Here is a 17425-nt window from a genome sequence, read left to right as displayed (position 1 = left end):
GCGTCAGCACGCACCCGCGCGCGTCGCAGGGCCCGCCGGGAACCGTAGTACGCCCTACGGCGTTGTGCGCAGGCGCGGAAGCCACATCGGGAACTGTAGTTTCTTAAGACCCGAGGGAGGGTCAACACCGTTGCCAATGAACTACGACTCCCTTCGGCCAGTGCGAAGAAGGGCGGGTGAGCGGACCGGAGCGGGCCACGTATTCCACAGGGTTTCCGCTGGGAGGGGGCGGGGCCCAGGGCCCAGGGCCACATCGAGGGATGCTAGCGCGCTCCCCGCCCTCCCACTTTCGACCCAGAGCACTCTGGGAGTTGTAGGTCCTGCGTGCCGCGGAACCCGTATGTGGCTTCTGCCGGGGACACGGCCGCCATTTTGTCTCCCCATGTTTGGAATTGATGGTCCGAGTCTAGCGACAGAGCTGCTTCTCTGTGATCATGGGCCCTTCGGGGTGTGCCTGCCGCCGCTTCACACCCGGCCTTCCGCACCCGGGAGAAGCCCCGCAGACTCCAAGCGGCGGGCACGCTCCTAACTTAAGAACCCGGGTTCAGGCCCAGGGCCTGAGGCGAAGGCTACACTAGCTGGCCGATGTGTTGGCAGCTTCCACGCTGCAGACGGTGCTGAACCGGGCTGGCTGCCCTTGGGGATGATTTTCGTACTAGTATTGCGGGTAAGGCGGCCGGGCGGCGACGCCATGTTCTACAGAACCCGGGACGGGCTCAACGTGGCAGGGCAGAAACGTCACAAACACCCTTAATTTTTCACCCCATGCAGAGTGTCTCCCGTGACCATTTTAATGACTAATTTTTAAGCCGGAGAACTAGCTGTGCTGTCTCAAAACAGAGCTGAAAGCAGCTGGGCACAGAGCCTGCCGCCGGCCAGCCGACCTTGGGCTCGCCCTTGGCGGTACCGGTCATCTCGGGGTTCTGGCACCTTCACCGGGACCCAGTGGGCGAAAGTCGCAGAATCCGGCGGCCGTCCCTTTGAGTTTGGGGCTCTGTATTGGCTATTACCAAATTTCCTTTTTAATCTGCCGGCTCTCGGGAACTGGAACTGGAAGGCCCGCTGGTTCGTGTGGGAACACTGGCCCGCTGGCCGCACCCGGGGCCTTATTGGAACCTTGCCTCCTGGAACCTGGGCACCTGCAGATCCCGCTTCCGTGAGCGGAACCCTTCCGAGTGACCCAGGGGACCCTGTTGAAGCCTAGTCGTTCTGCACCCGAGCTGGTGGTTTCTTAAAACCCACCTTGTCCTGTGAGATCCTCTTACCAATGATGATCCTTCCCTGTATTTACCCAACATTTTGTGCTGAATTCAGTATGTGAATCAGCACATTTGATTTGATCTCGTGACAATCTCATGGATGAGTGTTCACTCTTTTTTATGGGGAGAACAGCGAATTCCCTTACATATCCACAGTCCAGTTTTCAGTATCAGGAAAATAAGACTGAATACAATAATCTGCAGACCTTATTGAAGTGTCAGTTGCTCCAATAAATCCTTCATAGTAAAAAATTCAAAATCATGCATCCATTGCATTCAGTTGTCATGTCTTTTTTGGACGTCTTTAATCTGGAACAGTTCATAATTCTTTGCAATTCATGACATTGCCATTTTTGGAGAATATGGGCCATTTATTTTGTAGAATGTCCCTCAAGTTGGGTCTGTCTGATGTTTCATCCTGTTTAGACTCAGGTTCCACACTTTGGGCAGGAGAGATCACGGAAGTGATTATGTGTTCACTGCGTAACATGAAGAGGTACATACTTTCCGGAGTTTGTGTGTTTAGGAAGGGTGGTCAGTGTGGTTTCTCTGCTGTACAGTTAGAGTACTGTGGCATCATTACTTCTTGGAGAACAGAGCTGGGAAATGGACGGGATGTGTACATCCAAGAGTTTACACTGTCTCTAATTCCAACCCAATCCTGCAGGGTTCATTCTTTCTTCTCCCACTCAGTATTTGTAACTCCATTTTCCAACCCGGAGGTACTTGGTTTCTTTTATTTATGTGCTCAATTTGCTAGAATTCCAAAAAGCAGCTTCAGAATTTTTCATCTATATTTGGGGGGGTGGGTAGGTTGAAGCCTACCAATTCTAATTGGAATTAAATATTTGTTTAGAGTTCTTTTTGTCTTTAGGCTGGGGGCATATGCCCTAAATACTATATTTAAAAGTTACTTGAGTTACTGCTTTTATTTTTTCTCACCTTTGAGTGTGTTTATGTTATTCCCTTGAAAGAATGCTTTGGGGCGTCTGGGTGGCTCAGTCGTTAAGCGTCTGCCTTCGGCTCAGGTCATGGTCCCAGGGTCCTGGGATCGAGTCCCACATCGGGCTCCCTGCTCCACGGGAAGCCTGCTTCTCCCTCTCCCACTCCCCCTTGCTTGTGTTCCCTCTCTCACTGTGTCTCTCTCTGTCAAATAAATAAAATCTTTAAAAAAAAAAAAGAAAGAAAGAATGCTTTGGCTCATTTGTTTCTGTTTGTATTAAATTTGGGGATTTTTTTCTCCCATCCTTGGAAGATTTTATTTTATTTTTTCAAATATGTAAAACGATAACATAGTTCAAAAGTCAGGTCTGCACAAAAAGGTCTATTCAGAGAAATGGCTTCTCCCTCATTCCCTCTCTCCGTTCAATTCCTGCCAAGTACCTTCTAAAATCAATCTCAGTCCTCTCTGGGTTTTCTTTCCTAGGTTTCTCTATATTCAAGTGAGGAGGCAAATGTTTATTTTCTTAATTCCCCTTCTTTTGAACACAAAGGTAGCACGTTATAGATACTCCTTCACACTTCCCTTTTTACACTTAGCAACAGAGCCTAGAAATCATTCCACATCAGTTCAGAGATATGTGGATGGACTTTTCATTCAACCACTCTTCTATGTATGAACATCTAAATTGTTTCCAATATTTTTTTTTAAAGCTTTTATTTATTCATCTGAGACACAGAGATACAGAGAGAGAGAGAGAGAGAGCGCATGAGCAGGGAGAGTGGCAGAGGGAGAGGGAGAAGCAGGCTCCCCGCTGAGCCAGGAGCCCGATGTGGGGCTCAATCCCAGGACCCCGGAATCATGACCCGAGCTGAAGGCAGACGCTTAACCATCTGAGCCACCCAGGCGCCCCTGTTTCCAATATTTTATAATCACCAACCAAGCTGCCATGAGTAACCAGGTCAGAGGCATTTTCATATTGTTGAGGGTGTACCTTTAAGGTAAACTAGAATTACGATTGCTAAGACAAAGGGGGTGCCTGGGTGGCTCAGTGGGTTGGGCATGCCACTCTTGATTTTGGCTCAGTTCCTGATCTCAGGGTCATGCCCCCGGGCAGGCTCCCCCCAACACACACCAGCAGGGAGTCTGCTTCTCTCCCTGTCCCTCTGCCCACCTCCTGCCCACACACGCAGTCTCTCTCTCTCTCCCTCTCTCACTCGGCCAGTGTGAGGAACAGCGGGTGAGTGGACTTGTGTGGTAAAATAAATAAATATATCTTAAAAAAAAAAAGAAAAAAAGGTAAAGACACGTAGATTCCTCCCAGAAGCAAAATATGAGAAGGCCTGCTCTCCCACAGCCTTGCCAACAAAATGGGTTGCTGTACTTTCCAATTTCTGCTAAGCTGATGTGAGAAACGGTATTTTAGTGTAGCGGTAAAATGTACGTAATATAAAATATACCATTTTAACCATTAGTGTCCAGTTCAGTAGCTTTAAGTCTATTCACAGTGTTTTGCAGCCATCACCACCATCCGTTTCTAGAACTTTTTCATCATCTGAACTGAAGCGCTGTCCCTGTTAACAATAACTCCTTTCTTCCTCCTTCCCCCAGCCCCAGTAACCTCTATTCTATTTTCTGTCCCTATAAATATGCCTGTTCTAGGTACCCCATGCATGGAATCACACAATATTTCTCCTTTTGTGTCTTGCTTATTGCGCTTAGCATCATGTTTTCAAGGTTTATCCACGTTGTAGCAGGTGTCTGAATCTCATTCTTTTTCATGGCCGAACGTATTCCATTGAGTGGGTAGATCACACTGTATTCATCCATTCATTCATTGACGGACATTTGGGTTTCCACACTTTGTCTATTGTGAATAATGCTGCTATGAATGTTGGTATACAACTTTTTGTGTGCACATATGTTTTTATTTCTCAGATGTGCACCTAGGATTAGGTGACCCAGCAATACCCATTTAAGCTTTTTGAGGAACTGCCACACTGTTTTCCACTGGGGCTGCACCATTTCTCATCCCCACCAGCAGTGGACAAAGGAGGGTTCCAATGTTGCACATCCTCGCCAACACTTGTTATCTGCCTTTTTGATTCCAGCCATGCTAGTGGGTGTGAAGTGCTATGTCATTGTAGCTTTGATTTGCATTTCTCTGAGGACTCAGAGCCTCTTTTCATGTGCTTTTTGTTCATTTGAATATCTTCCTTGGAGAAATGTCCAAGTCCTTTGTTCATTTTTTTAAATTGGTTTTTTGGTTTTTGTTTTGTTTTGGTTTGGTTTTGGTTTTGGTTTTGCTATTTGGTTACAAAACTTCTTTATATACTATGGGTATTAATTCCTTATCAGATTTCTGATCTGTGACTATTTCCTCCCATGTTGTGGGTTGTTTCTCCTGTTTTGCTAGTATCCTTTCGTGCACGAAGGTTTTTAATTTTAATGGAGTCCGATGAGGGAAGACCTGCCACAGGCCGCCGGGACAGCTTCCTCTGCCGCACGCGGCAGGCTTTGTGCAGCACGCCCTGGCCCAGGTCAGTACTGTCCCCTTGCCACTCCTTCTTTCTTGGAATGGACGTTCTCTAAGATTTGGGAGTTTCCACAGCTTTAAAAACAGTAATTTGGGGCACCTGGGTGGCTCAGTAGGTTGAGCATCTGGCTCTTGGTTCCAGTTCAGGTTGTGATCTCGGGGTCCTGGGGTTGAGCCCTGCATGGGTGTCCATGCTCAGCTGGGGAGTCTGCTAGAGGATTCTTTCTCTTCCTTTCCCTCTGCCCCTCCCCCTGGGGGCTCAACTGCACACACGCACGCTCTCTCAAATAAATCTTTAAAAAAAATTAAAAATTTAAAAAAATCAAAGCAATAACTTTAGGGACGCCTGGCTGGCTCAGTTGGAAGAGCATGAACCTCTTGATCTCCAGGTGGTGAGTTTGAGTCCCATGTTGGGTAGAGAGATTACTAAAAAATATAAACAAATAAAATGAAATAAAAGCAGTAACTTTATTTTCTTCGGATTGTTTTATGAAAATTCAGGTGAATTATGACTACCAGGCTTGGCACTTTTGTATTTAAAAATACTGGGGAAAAAACAAGAAACGCTGAAAGGTAAAAGATCAACCAAATCCCATCACTTACAAATTATTATTTTTTAAGATTTTATTTATTTATTTGAGAGAGAGAGGAGAGACAGTGAGAGAGTACAAGTGGGGAGGAGAGGGAGAAGCGGGCTCCCCGCAGAGCAAGGAGCTCAATGTGGGGCTCGATCCCAGGACCCTGGAATCCTGACCCGAGCTGAAGGCAGACGCTTAACCGACTGAGCCACCCAGGTGCCCCCATCACTTAAAAATTATAAAATCCAGGGCACCTGGGTGGCTCTGTCGTTAAGCGTCTGCCTTCAGCTCAGGTCATGATCCCAGGGTCCTGGGATCGAGCCCCACGTCGGGCTCACTGCTCAGCGGGGAGCCTGCTTCTCCCTCTCCCACTCCCCCTGCTTGTGCTCTCTCTGTCAAATAAATAAATAAAATCTTTAAAAAAAATTAGAAAATACAAAGTGGCCTCCCCCCACCTGGCAACACCTTAGCCCCACATTGCAGAGCCCCCAGCGCCATGAGGGAGCTGCTTGCTGGAGGGGCCTCAGAGTCACCTGCAGGCTGAAGGTCCAGCTGAGAAAGGCTTGCAAGTACAGTGTCGGCACAATTTCTAATACAAAAAGATGGGGAAAACCTAAGTGCTTCTGTAGAGTCAGCCCTGACACTTGGGTTTGGTTTGGTAATGCAGGTGCCTAACTTAAGCTTTGATTGCCACAGCATCCATTTCAAAGTGGCATCCCTTGGGGGGAAAAAAAAAGCTGGTTATTTCAAACACATTTCCAGCTGCACTAATGAGCCAGGCCACCTCCCCCAACCAAGGTTCCTTTATCTTAGAGAGTTTGGTTGATCTCAATAACTGACCACTTGGGCCACTTGTCCATCCCCCTTGCCCCCCAGCTGTAAATTCCTGCTCTTAACGTTTTAAATTTAGCAATAAGTGAGTTTGTAAAACCCTAGGCCTGCACCCTGGACCCCAACAAAAGCAGAACCCCTGGCCTGTGAGCCTACCCTTCTGAGCTCGGGCTCCCCCCCCCACCCAGAGACCTCACTGCGTGGCCCCAGGTGTGTTATATAATTTCCTCGTCCTGAAGTAATAAACCTTTTTTTCCCCCACAGGTTCCTGATGGTTATTGCTGAAGGTCATCTTGCAATCATAATAAGAACCACAAGGGCTGGTCCAGCCGCAACACTGGTATTGATAAGCTCTGCACAAAGCAACTGGCGAACTTGGCAGGATTGCATGATTGCCCTTGCAATTAACTGAGGGGAATGTCTTCACCTGCAGCGTGCTTCCTAACAGCCTAACTCACTCAGGTGGGTAGCACCATCTGGAAAACTAGCACCACTCACAGGCAGCTGTTCATGTTGTTTTGTGCTTTTGCAAATTGCCTCTGTCCTGTGTTGCCTGCAGAATCCAACCCCAAAAGGGCACAGCTGCCGTAATTATCCAATGATCTCCCCAGAGCAGCGTGATCAAGGCCATGTGGTCTACCGAGATGATTAGACCACGAATTATAAAGCCTTAATTGACTATTAATGTGTGTGAGGATGCTCCACATCTCAAGGCCAAGGAGAGCTAAGGAGGGTGGGTTGGATCTCAAGGCTAGTGGCCTTGCCCAAGGGGAGGCTAGGGCTGAAAGAGCGAGGAAGAGATTCTCACTGGTGAGCAGGACGCAACACATATGCTGGCGACTACAGTCAGTGGGCCGTGCCCTGACTCCACATCCTTACCCAGAAGAGTCACATACCTTGTAACTGGACACCAAAGCTGGTACCAGAGGGAAAGTACGACAAAGGCCATGGTCTCTGGGCCATCACCTCACTCACTGCTGTCGTTCTGCATCCCCTGACATGGATCCTATTCCTGGTGTGATATTGCTAAATAATTAACAGACAAGTATAAATGTCCTGAAAAGCTGGTGCCTGCACTTCCTAAGAAGCCTGAGGAGGTGTACCCGCTCCTTGAGCAACGCAAACCCCTAGAAGCTTCTGGACATTGCTCAGTGCCATGCATACCAACATGCTAAGACTCGTATACCACTCCAGAGGCCCGGGGCTTTTCCCAAAGGCCCTGCACATAGCACGCAGGTGGAGGCCTACCCTAACTCCAGGGAGGTCTCGTGGAACACCCTGGAAAGGAAAGCGGCCTCCTGCAAAGAGGGCTCATAGTAACATCATCCAAAAATTTCTGGCGTCCCTGCCACCAAGGGAAAAGCTGACAGGGCTATCAAGGTCTCTAGTGAGAGGGCAGAGGGAAAAGGGGGGGCAAAGGCCCCCAGAGCCACAAATACTCATAGCATCTCTTCAGTTGGATATTTATTGCCTGGCGCCGTGCCCATACCGCGATCACTGCCAAGGCTCATAGGGAACAGCAAACATTAAGATGAGGCCCATCTCCTGTGCACATTTGGCACGGTCCAATGGGCTGATCATTTCTGTGATCATAGTGACCCAAATGACCCTCTATTTCCAACCCTCAAGAGGCCCCATTTGACCCTGAGTCCAGAGAATTATTCTTCACAGGGCATTCCCCTTAATTATAGGATGACATTGCTACATTTTAATTGGGAAAAATTGCACTATGAGGAAATGTTATGTTCCTAGGAATTAAGAGATATATTCATAAGTTTGACAATCTAAAAGATTCTGTGTAGCATTTCACAAAAAATTGCGTACTTCTTAGTTTGCACTAGAAATTAATGCATGTCATTAATACATTAATATATGTCATTTAATTAATATATGTCATTTAAACTGTTAGAGGCGCGCCCGGGTAGCTCAGTCATTAAGCGTCTGCCTTCGGCTGATGTCATGATCCCAGGGTCCTGGGATCGAGCCCTGCATCAGGGTCCTGGGATCAAGCCCTGCATCAGGGTCCTGGGATCGAGCCCTGCATCGGGCTCCCTGCTCAGCGGGAAGCCTGCTTCTCCCTCTCTCACTCCCCCTGCTTGTGTTCCCTCTCTGGCTGTGTCTCTCTGTCAAATAAATAAATAAAATCTTAAAAAAAATAAACTATTAGAAATAATAAGGAAAAAGAAAGTAATTTTGTCCTATTTTTAAGTAATCTCTACATCCACCGTGGGGCTCAAACTCACAACCCCGAGACCAGGAGTTGCAGACTCCACCGACTGAGCCAGCCAGGTGTCCCCAAAGTAATTTTGTCCTAAAGTAAAGGTGATGATTTCAGAATGAGAAAGAGGAAAATAAAGAACAAACTATGCACATAGAAAGTTGAGAAGAGAAAGAGAAATTGGGGGCCAGGGGATCTTGTATGGTCAAGTTGGCTAAAAATGGAATGGCTATTATAAGGGTTTTAAAAATAGGCTTGGGGCGCCTGGCTGGCTAAGTCCCCGGAGACTACCACTCTTGATCTCCAGGTTGGGTGTAGAGATTACTTTAAAAAAAAAAAATTTTTTTTAAGATTTTATTTATTTATTTGAGAGAGAGCATGAGCAGAGAGTAGGAGAAGCAGACTCCCTGCTGAACAGAGAGCCCAGTGCAGGGCTCGATCCCAGGACCCTGAGATCATGACCTGAGCTGAAGGCATATGCTTAGCTGACTGAGCCACCCAGGCACCCCCCATTTTTTTTTTTTTTAAGATTTTATTTATTTATTTAACAGAGAGAGACACAGCGAGAGAGAGGGAACTCAAGCAGGGGGAGTGGGAGAGGGAGAAGCAGACTCCCCGTTGAGCAGGGAGCCCGATGCTGGGTTCGATCCCAGGACCCTGGGACCATGACCGGAGCCGAAGGCAGACACTTAACCTACTGAGCCACCCAGGCATCCCCCCAATTTTTTTAATCTTTAAAAATAGGCTTTAGTAGTGATAGTATACTAATCTAAAACTAAAACTTAGGGGCACCTGGGTGGCTACTTCTGCCTCTCCCCACTCCCCCCTTCTCCCCTGTTCATGATCTCTCTCTTGCACTCTCTCTCAAATAAATAAATAAAATCATAAAATAAAAAATTAAACTAAAACTTAATTCTTTCATCTGCTCAAAGGACAAAATTTTCTTGAACTATTGATCTGCTCCTGAAAAGAGATTATCAGGGTTTTCTTTACCTTTTAAGTAATCTGCCTAGAAAACCAAGATCCTGTGTTTTATCAAAATAATTTCCTGTGCTTCCTCTTATCTGTATCATCAAGTCTTTGATTACTTGAGTAAACTGGGTCTTCTCCATATTAAAAGACCTAGGTTTTGCTCAGATCTATGTCACCTATATTTGCCTTTGAAATCTTTTTGTTACTTTGGTTAAAGGGTAAGTATTATTTCATAATTATTTGTGATCCTATTTAGTCAAGTGCCCAAAACCTTTTGATATTTTTGACAAACTTCCCAAAATCAAATTCTTTTTTTTTTTTAAGATTTTATTTATTTTAGAGAGAGAAAGAGAGCACAAGTGGGAGAGGCAGAGGGAGAGAGAGAGAGAATCTTAAGCAGACTCCACGCTGAGTGTGGAGCCCAACACAGGGGTCTGTCTCAGGACTCTGAGACCACGACCTGAGCTGAGATCAAGTCAGATGCTAACCAACTGCACCCAGGCACCCCCCGAAATAAGATTCTAAATGAAGTCTTTTGACCTGGAAATAATTTTGGGATTTTTTCAAGAACGTTTATGGAACATCTCGAAAGATTTATTTTCTGTCCTTTTAAGAAGAGAGACATTAAACTAATTAGTCTTATTTGATATGTGACATTACATGGTAAGCATTTCAAATAAGAAATAGTGCTGTAAATTCTTTATTAATATCCTTTTTTTTTTTTAGATTTTATTTATTTATTTGACAGAGAGCGACACAGCGAGAGAGGGAACACAAGCAGGGGGAGTGGGAGAGGGAGAAGCAGGCTTCCCGCTGAGCAGGGAGCCTCATGCAGGGCTTGATCTCAGGACCCTGGAATCATGACCTGAGCCGAAGGCAGACACTTAACGACTGAGCCACCCAGGCGCCCCTCTTTATTAATATTCTAATATAGATATGTTATTAATATAAGTGTTCCAGAAATTATATGAAACTCCTAAAAGTCTGATATATAATATTATCAGTCATTATTCCAGTTATCATCTTAAAATGTTGTGTCACCAAAACAATCAAATTTCCTTGTCAATTGCCTTGTAATGAACTCTCATCAGATCTTTAACCGTGGCCATTTTTAAGTCTTTTGTCACATACAGACAGTTACTGTAGGACTCTGATGCTTTTGCAAAACTGCTTCATCTTCAGAAAAATTCCTGGAAAGGACTGATAGGCACTCTAGAATACGGGTTTCTGATAATTCAGATCACATCACTCAACTGCGAAAGAATTTACACAACTCTAAAGAAAACCTGATTCATAAAACCGTCAACAAAAGATCAAGATCAACAAGAATTAATTTCAGGGGACTGACGGAACTGATAGGGATGATTATAAATTTTTATGACTTTTGTTTGAAACATTGCTGGTTCTTTAATCTTTTGTTTTCCAGATTTAAGGAAACTTTCTCTTACACTAGCTATGACCTATAGCAATTTGTAAAGTCTACCTTTGTAAACAAAGATGAAACAATTACTTTTTCTCCCTACCTGATCCCCCCAGAATTTGGAAACTCCAAGTATTCTTATATTTTCACAGCAACATATTCATTTGTATAAGTTCCATAAGAATCTGTTCCCCTTGTAACAGGACACTGTTGGAAACACTGGTCATATTACCAAAGCTTTGACTGGAATGTCATATTTGAGAAAGATGTGAGTAGACTCAGATATGACCAGACAGCTTTAAGGAACTAAGGTTGGTCTTACAGAGCCAATAAAGCCCCTTGGAAAAATCAGCCTGACAACCTTGCTAATGGGTTCCCAGCAGCCTTATCATGTGAGTAAGGAAGGTCGCCTCCTGACAGGCCCAGGAACCTCAAGAAGGGAGGAATTCACTGAAATCTAAAGGTATTCCAGGTGAAGTCTGACAGGAAGTTCTTGGCTTGGCTTCTTAGCCTGAAAGGCTTTTCCAAGTTCAATGTGAGATTCCTTATGAAAGGTTCCAGCAAAGCCGACTTAAAAGAGCCTCAGTGGTCAGTCACTCTTCTTGCTGCATGTAGGTAAATAATCAAGGCAAGTTTATGGAAACTAGACTGAATTCGAAAACAAAACGGTCTTGCTATGGTTATCTTTGATAAAATCGGGGTGATTGCAGAGGTAACAGTCATGTTTCAGTTAATACGCCTTTACGGATCTATTCTAATGCTGGTAATTATCTTTGGGGTTTTGTCTTCACCTAGACTAGATCCTCAATTCTTCCACTTTCCTCCAATATTTGGCTGCAACCCTCCAAACTTTTAGCATTTCCAGTTTTTCTCCCACCCTCTGACTTGGAATCCTTGAGAACTAAAACTGCCCTTTTCCCCAGCCACGCAAGCTAACGTGGGACAGCTTGATCCAGACTTCGGAGAAACCACCCCAACAGTTCACGTATGGACAGTGTTCACGCCTGTTGCCTGTGGGCCCCTCAGAAGGATCACCAGAGACGTTCAAACTGCAAGCCAGGAAAATCTGCCAGATTGCCACTGCCTGCCCTCCCTCCTTATGAAGACATTTCGAGCCCTTGTTGTGAAGACCTAGAAGTCTCCTCCATCGGCTGCCCTCAGGGCTCAGTCTGCACCAGTCATTCATCTTTGTTGTACCGTGTCACATCATCGCAAGAAGTAGGCTGAATATAGTACAATGAGGTATTCTGAGAGAGAGGCCACATTCATATAACTTTTTTTAAAAAATATTTATTTATTTGAGAGAGAGCGAGCACAAGCATGAGTGGGGGAGGGGCAGAGGGAGAGGGAGAAGCAGACTCCCCGATGAGCAGGGAGCCGGATTCAGGATCCCAGGGATCACAAACTGAACCAAAGGCAGACGCTTAACTGCTGAGCCACCCAGGTGCCCCTAACATAACTTTTATTATGGTTTATTGTTATTATGTTATGTATAATTTATATATTATAATACAGTATATTAGTACTATTGCTATAACTGTTCTATAATTGTTCTATTTTATTATTAGTTCCTGTTAATCTCTTTGCCTGATTTATAGATTAAATCTTATCCGAGGTATAGACATATAGGAAAAGCATAATATATGTAGGGCTGGGTACTATCTACAGTTTCAGGCATCCACTAGAGGCCTTGGAGTGTGTCCCTGTGGATAAGTTGGGGGGGACTACTGTAGGCTTAACTTGGGGAGTCCACCTGCATCACCACCTTCTGAAATGAGACATAACCTTTAATTGAACTGACCTTTTCTCAGGACTCAGAACTGGTTCGATGAGATATGGAACAATTTACCAGCTCAGGACAGGTTCAAACCTGCTCACACTATGTAGAGGCCACTTTCAGGCGACCAGCTTGAGCAATGGAGGCCTGAATAAGGCCCACAGTGACCCCCATTTCCCTGGCTGACTGCAAACAGGTCCATTAGGAAGCCCACTTCAAAATACCCATAAGCCCTAGCTGAACAATGGGCTGCTTACTCCCAGACACAGGTACCCCAAAAGGAAAATTCCATACGTTTCCATACCTCCTCACCTTCCCCTTTATCTACAGCCCCCACCATCCCCTCCACAGACAGCCTTTCCTCTGCTGTCCTGCCCTCCTCTGCTTCCCTGTGGTTTATTCTATCAACTTCTATCTCCGTTGTTCTGCCTCCGGTGAATCCTTTACCGCCTGAGTGGCCGGCCCCTGCCTGGGTCACCCCACACACTAAATGGCCCAAGATGCTAAAATATCTGGTAGTATTACCCAAATCCCTGCACAGATCGCCTGAGCTGGCCCCCCCCTTCAAGTTTGGGACAATGGCTACAGACTACAATCCAGACTACTGCCTGTGTAATTTTTATAGGATTTGCTACCATAATCCTATGTGGAAGTGCACTTTCTGTGTTACAGCGTGCCCAACCCCGCCTGCAGCGTGTTAGCTAGCCCCCTAGCGTCCTGGAGGACTTGGGGCGGATCGGAGTGTGGATCGGAGTGTGGATCGGAGTGTAAGCCCTCACGGGCTTTTCCCTCTGTGGTGATGCAAGTGCCCAGCTTAAACTTTGATTGCTGAGGCATCCCTTTCCAAGAGGCGCCGACTTCAAAGGCCATCTCAAATAAACGTGTTGCCGGCCACGCTAGAAAACGCCAGTTCGGGCCCCACACTTGGGCTTCTGTTTCAGAGAGTTTGGCTTCAATAACCGACCATGTGGGCTGCCTGTCCACCCCCCACCCGGCTTTAAATTCCTGCTCTTATGTTTTAAATTCAGCAATAGAGTGAGTCTGCAAAATCCTCGGACTCCTGATCCCAATAAAAGCAGAACCCCAGGCCTGTCTATGAGTGCCCTCTCTCTCTCTATCTCTCTCCCCCAGCCCGGCCCTCCCCCTCTCCCTGTCCCTCCCTCTCCCAGCTACCTGACTGTGTGGCTCCAGGTGCACTGTGGAACCTCCAGGTCTAGTAAGTAATAAACCGTTTTCTTCCTTAAAATTTCCTGATGGTCATTGCTAAAGGGCAAGTCGATCACTGCCCTCCCAAGCCCAGAGTTACCTCCTCCAGGAAGTCTCCCAGGACTGAAGGCTCCAGGCTGCAAGCTCCCAGGGGAAGGGTCTTTAGCTAAAAACATTGGCTCCAGGGATTATAATGAGTACTGGGCAGGGGATGCAGACTGTGGGACAGGGATTGGACAGAGGGCCGGACCTGAAGCCAGGTTTACACAACGAGCTCAGAGAACTCTTCAAATGGCCAGTATTAAGGCCATGTCCAGCACCAGCCAGCCCTGCTGTCAGGGGCTTCACCTGGGCTCCTTCTCTCGCAGCCATGTTGGTTAGCCCGCCCAGGAGGTAGCTCTCTCGCTCTCTCCCTCACTCGCACATGGAGTTCTTAGTTGTCTCACACACTAGGAACATTCCAGCTGCCTTTTTAAAAAAATTTTTTCATACTTAAGGCTATTTATTATTATTATTTTTTAAGATTTTATTTATTTGACAGAGAGAGACACAGTGAGAGAGGGAACACAAGCAGGGGGAGTGGGAGAGGGAGAAGCAGGCTTCCTGCAGAGCAGGGAGCCTGATGTGGGACTCGATCCCAGGACCCTGGGATCATGACCTGAGCCGAAGGCAGACGCTTAACGACTGAGCCACCCAGGCGCCCCTATTTATTATTATTATTTTTTTAAAGATTTTATTTATTTATTTGACAGAGATACACAGCGAGAGAGGGAACACAAGCAGGGGGAGTGGGAGAGGGAGAAGCAGGCCTCCCGTGGAGCAGGGAGCCCGATGTGGGGCTTGATCCCAAGACCCTGGGATCATGACCTGAGCCGAAGGCAGACGCTTAACAACTCAGCCACCCAGGCGCCCCCCTATTTATTATTTTTTAAAGATTTTATTTATTTATTTGACAGAGAGAGACAGCTAGAGAGGGAACACAAGCAGGGAGAGGGAGAAGCAGGCTCCTGGCCAAGCAGGGAGCTGGATGCGGGCTCGATCCTAGGACCCTGGGATCATGACCTGAGCCGAAGGCAGACACTTAACGACTGAGCCACCCAGGAGCCCCTCCAACTGCTTTTATTTCAGAGCACGTGAAAGAGAAATGAAATGAAATGAAATGAAATCAGGACCGTCTGGACCTCAAACAGTCACGTGGGTTCAGCAAAACCCCTGCTTTTCTAAGAAGCTACAGGAGGTCAGACGAGATCGGGCCGCGTTCAGGGTGGGGGGAGGGGCCAGGAAATGCCACTCTCAAGTCCATTTCCAGGTCTGCCCCAGCCAGAGTCTGAGGGAGCCTGTGGGGAGAGAACGTGGCCCCCTTCTCAAGGTGAGGGTAGGTGGCCTGGCAGAGGACCAGGGCAGGAGAGCCGCTCCATCAAGATGCAGGGTCCCACAGGGGGTCTGTTGTCAGGTTGGGACAGCCGGCTTTGCGCAGGGAATGAACAGGCTCTCTGCAGGGAGGGAGGTGGAGTCTGGAGAGGGGTGCTCAGCCAAGGGAGGCCTAGGTTGAATAGGGAAGGGGTGAGGGGACACAAGGGTGAGGACTGGGGTCAGCTGGGACATCCTGGCCTTGCAATGTGGGCCTTGGAATTGGCTGGTTGTGGGGGGGAAGTTGGGCAGGGAGTGTCAGCAGGTTGAGGGCCTGAGCTGCTCCTTTCTGCACCCAGCCCCCCACCCCACCCTGCCCCACCGTCACCTGCTAGCAGACTGATGTAGTTTTGGAATATAGGTGAGGTTGATGGGGTGAGGCCCGGAGCCAACAGCCAAGAAAGAATTCTTCAGATGTCTTTGGTGCAAAACGGTGTTTTATTAAAGCACAGGGACAGGACCTGTGGGCAGAAAGAGCTGCTGCCCCGGGGTTGTGAGGGGTGACTGATCATATACTTGGGAGTTGGGGGATGTAAGAAAAAGGGAGGTTTTCAAAAGAACTTCTCTGCTAAAGAGGACCTACAAGATACTAGAGGCCTGGACATTGTCAAGTTAAGGTGGTTTTTCCCTCTAGCAAGGCATATTAACATCAAGACAGTTGAGAGTTTCCTTCTGTAAATCAGGTTACTGATAAGAATGCTTTTTTCTTGTAAATCACTGAGACATTTGTGAACTGAGGGAGACTCTTGTCTTGGCTGAACTGTAATCTTTGTAAGTTAACCATTGGTTTTTCCTTCCCTTAGCTTTAGGGCAGCCCCGAGTGCCTGAGGAATGTCACATGTGTCCCACCTGGGAGTGGGGGCGGGGTTTGTCCTCAAGAGCATCCACTTAAGGCTGCCTCCCCCGAGTCCTGCTGGGAGCGGTAAAATGGGAGAGGGGTGTCAGGATTATGAGCATCTAGATGAAACTGCCTAGGGAACAGGAAGAGAGGGGGCAGGGGGCCACTGGTGGGTGTCCCCAGATGACCCAGGGAGCAGAGGAGAGGGGCCCATGGGCCAAGCCTTGGGCTGCAAGGGGGGGGGAGTGGGAGGGGGGGGGAGGAGGGGGCAGAAGGGAGGGGAACAGGCTGGCAGCCACTGGAGTTTCTCAGAGGCCAGTTTCCCCAGAATGTCCGGGAACAGGAAGCTGGCCTCTGGAGAAGCGGTCACCATCCCTAGGCAGGACAGGCAGACCTCCCTCTTCCCTCTGCCACCTCCCCACCCCCCTCCCGGGGGGGGCCCCAGGAGAACAGGATGTGGGGTGGATAGAGAGCAGCCTATGGTGGCTCCTGGTGTATTCGGGCCTGGGGGCAGTGAGGGCCCCCCCCCATGCCTGGTCCCCCAGCAAAGAGTCCTGAGGGGGATGTGAACACCCCCAGGCCTGCAGAGGTGACTCCTAAGCCAGAGGCCAGGCGGGTCATGGGACCTCCGCAGACCCCCACAGAGAATGGGCCTGAGGCAGCCGCACAGGCTCCAGGACCCTCAGCACCCCCGTCTCTTGTACAGGTGAACCCTTCAGGCTGTAAGGCTGACACCTGTCCTTGGCCTTTGGGGACCATCCCGGGGTCTGGGAGATTTGGAGTATGTAGGAAGGAAGACAGTGTGGGGTGTCCTCCCTACAGGGCTGAGCTCTGACACGTTGGGGTGATGGCAGCAGGAGGAGGGCCCAAGGTGGCTGTCACCATGCTGAGACCTGAGCTCCCCTCACGCTCAGCCAGGCCTGGCCACGCCCAGCCACCAGCTCTGGGACGGGAACCAGGACCCTTGTCATTTCCCCCTGTTGACCAGGCGCCCCCAGGATGACTAAAGGCCCCAGGGGTCTGTGGGGAGGGGCACCACTTCCCCCTGGGCTGAGACCCCCCCCAACCCCCGCGATGGGGCATTCACAGTGATAGGCCAGGCATTCTCAGGTGACCCAAGGGACCCCTCGGCTTCCAACCCCTGCTGGGGGTCCCAGGCGTGGCCAGAGCCGTGCTGGGGGAGTCCGAGGGCAACGTCACCAGAGCCTCTGCCGCATGCCCAGCTCACCCTGTGAGGGTTTCCCCCAGCCTTGGGGTGGAGGTGCGGTCCCTGGACCCTGCGGGAAGTAGGGTTCAAAGTGGCCAAGTCACCACCTCGGGGCCCCCACCTGGTCACTGAAGAGGGTGGAGCAGGGCCAGCATCTGCCTTGGAGCCCGTTCTTCCCACTGAGCTCGGTGGGGCAGGCTCTCTCAGGGGCCCCTGTCTTTTCTCTGGCTCCT

At 48.3% G+C, this 17425-nt stretch overlaps 1 long non-coding RNA gene across 1 annotated transcript; it reads left to right on the top strand.

The window, feature by feature from the left end:
- Positions 1 to 4383: 4383 nt before the first annotated feature.
- Positions 4384 to 12197, top strand: LOC118534057 (uncharacterized). The gene is made up of 3 exons (XR_004916493.2): positions 4384 to 4739; positions 6409 to 6606; positions 11678 to 12197. It is a non-coding gene; the product is annotated as an uncharacterized LOC118534057 (long non-coding RNA).
- The last annotated feature ends 5228 nt before the right edge of the window (positions 12198 to 17425 follow it).

This window comes from Halichoerus grypus, chromosome 6 (assembly GCF_964656455.1).
Source record: "Halichoerus grypus chromosome 6, mHalGry1.hap1.1, whole genome shotgun sequence".
In the NCBI taxonomy this organism is placed as follows: domain Eukaryota; kingdom Metazoa; phylum Chordata; class Mammalia; order Carnivora; family Phocidae; genus Halichoerus; species Halichoerus grypus.
The sequence above is the reverse complement of the archived record's forward strand: the minus strand, read 5'-3'. Positions and strand labels throughout refer to the sequence as shown.